Here is a 2,687-nt window from a genome sequence, read left to right on the forward strand (position 1 = left end):
AAAATACTCCCTACTAGAGATGAGCGAACGTGCTCGGCCACGCCCCTTTTTCGCCCGAGTACCGCGATTTTCGAGTACTTCCGTACTCGGGCGAAAAAATTCAGGTGGCGCCGTGGGTGAGTGGGGGGTTGCAGCGAGGAGTGGGGGGGAAAGGGAGAGAGAGAGGGCTCCCCCCTGTTTCCCGCTACTACCCCCTACTCACCCACGGCGCCCCCCGGCCACCCCGAGTACTTTTCACTCGAGTACTGAAGTACTCAAAAATGGCGGTACTCGGGCGAAAAAGGGGCGTGGCCGAGCACGTTCGCTCATCTCTACTCCCTACAGGCCACAACATGAGATTCACCAAAGTAAAAACCGAGGCTAGAAAACAAAACCTTTAATTTTACAATAGCTTACAAACATTTTTTAATGGATGATCATAATTCTCACCACGATTGTTGGTCATGGTCTTATCAGTGCAGAAGATATCACGTCATACATATTCACCACAATCGAGATGATTATTTTCTGTTTTGATTTTCCATCCTTGGTACCTTGAGCCTTTCCAAATAAAAAGGAGAAAAAAGAAGAATGCATATGAGAGCGACTCCATAATGTATTCACTGTAATAAACTGCATGGAAGGATTTTCTTAAAATACACATACATCATATCTCTGTATAACAAGCACAGGTGTATCGCAGTTTACTTACCCTTTCAATTGTTTTACAATGGACTTGTTGTGTTCGGCCGCCTTCACACAGGCATTTACAGTGTAAGCCATGTGGAGGAGATTTCTGAAGTCTCCTTCAAATGGTGCAAACATTTTTCACCAGAAAATCCACAGAGTTTTTAAAACACGATGCGGATTCTATATCTGCAGCCAGTCTATAAATGTTGTGGAATTCAACCCCCTGAAACACAAGAGTTGAATTCTGCAGCTGTTCCACAGCTAAAAATACAGATTTGGCTGCAGTGGATTTCGCCACGTGAGAAGGTGCTTTTTTAATGATTCAAGAAATCATGTGGCATTTGCTACATCCACATGTATATATTTTACACACACACTATCTTATATACACTCACATATATTATACAGGGTGTTTCACTGGAAGCGTAACCCTTATTCCAACTTATTTGTGTAGAACTGTAACCATGTTCAGGAGTCTAGAGTTTATCAATGACCCTTGTCCTGTCTCATGCCATGGGTGTATTGTTCAACTGCTGGTGTGCAGTTCGCATTTCCAAGTAGGTGGGTCTCATTAATCCAAACTGTCTTACAGTAAATGCCCATTTAGACACAAAGATTATTGCTCAAAAGCCATATTTTGAGTGATAACCGTTGGGTCTAAACGCATCAACAGCTAACTACAAAAAAAACACTCCATCCCTTTGGGTTCAGCCTATTACTTCTCTCACACAAACACACACACACGTTGATCCAGAGGAAGGAAGGGGAAAAAACAAACAAACAATGAGTTAGAAGCCAATTTTCCCCATTTAGAGGAAAATAATTTATCCCTGACTCTAATCTAGCAATTGGAATCATCCCTGGATAGACAACCCATCTGAAGGGATTAATGACAGGCAACTTGTCACATGTCCAACCACAACATGATGAAAGTTCATTCTTTCTTGGGGGACAGGATCAACTCCAAGGTGGGTGGTCACACAGATCACTGGGCCCTACGCCAGCACACTTTCCCCTGTGGGCCACCAAAAATGTTAACGGTTTGTCAATAAACCTCGCATTGAAGAACAACATTAGATATGAAATTGCCACCAGTGATGTGGGCATGTTGCAGCACACTTGACTACAGAGTGCCGGGTTCAGCAGTGCTTGGAGGGTAGCGGTGGCCACTTTCAACATGTTCTGTGAGGACTCTGAATATGGACACCTACCTGGGTTCCTGATGAGTTCACTCGTGACATTGTTTCGAACACAAATATTACAATGTTACTGGGTTGCACTTCAAGTGAAGCACCCTGTACACACAATATATAATATAGAATAAATTGGATTCTGTTGATGGTTAGAGGACCGAGTTCATGTGGAAAACTAGACTGCTTGAATTATCAAGCACTTCTTTTCACAGCAGTGATTGTTTTTTCTTTTCTCTCCTTCAAGAAGGAGAAAGTTTCTTCTGAATAAGGGAAGAGGTTTCTTATTGGGCTCCATCCATCTTTGCCATTTAAGAACATTGAATTATAGATACATTTAAGAGCATTCATGGGGTAAGTTTGCAAATACTTACTTCCATCTGCCGTACAACATCCATTCCCTCCATCACCTCTCCAAACACAACATGTTTCCCATCAAGCCAGTCTGTCTTGTCACATGTGATGAAGAACTGTGATCCATTTGTATTTTGACCAGAATTTGCCATAGAGAGTAAACCTGTACAAAGACAACCTTAGAATGGAAAAACTAAACCGCCTAAAATACTGACCTAGTATAGGGGTGTTTCAATTGCTGCAGACTGAAGGATCCGCAAGTGACCCTGAATGACATTACTAGTCAATTTTGGTAAAATTCTTCTTTTTCATTGACTATATACAGTGAGACATATGTTGTACATATTGGGACATGTCTATTAAGTTATGTATGCCAAATTTCTACAATACAAAGGTTGCAATGTTGGTACACATCGTAAATTTGTGACTTTTCAGGGGCTTTAGGTTTGATCTCTGCACTTTTTCAGAAGTGGG

General features: G+C 41.9%; 1 long non-coding RNA gene across 1 annotated transcript; it reads right to left on the reverse strand.

Annotated features, from left to right (window-relative positions):
• Positions 1–361: 361 nt before the first annotated feature.
• LOC136572349 (uncharacterized) lies at positions 362–2,484 on the reverse strand. Its single transcript, XR_010785797.1, has 2 exons — positions 2,234–2,484; positions 362–540 (listed from the first exon to the last, which is right to left on the reverse strand). It is a non-coding gene; the product is annotated as an uncharacterized lncRNA (long non-coding RNA).
• Between the last annotated feature and the right edge of the window lie 203 nt (positions 2,485–2,687).

This window comes from Eleutherodactylus coqui, chromosome 1, assembly GCF_035609145.1.
Source record: "Eleutherodactylus coqui strain aEleCoq1 chromosome 1, aEleCoq1.hap1, whole genome shotgun sequence".
Classification (NCBI taxonomy): domain Eukaryota; kingdom Metazoa; phylum Chordata; class Amphibia; order Anura; family Eleutherodactylidae; genus Eleutherodactylus; species Eleutherodactylus coqui.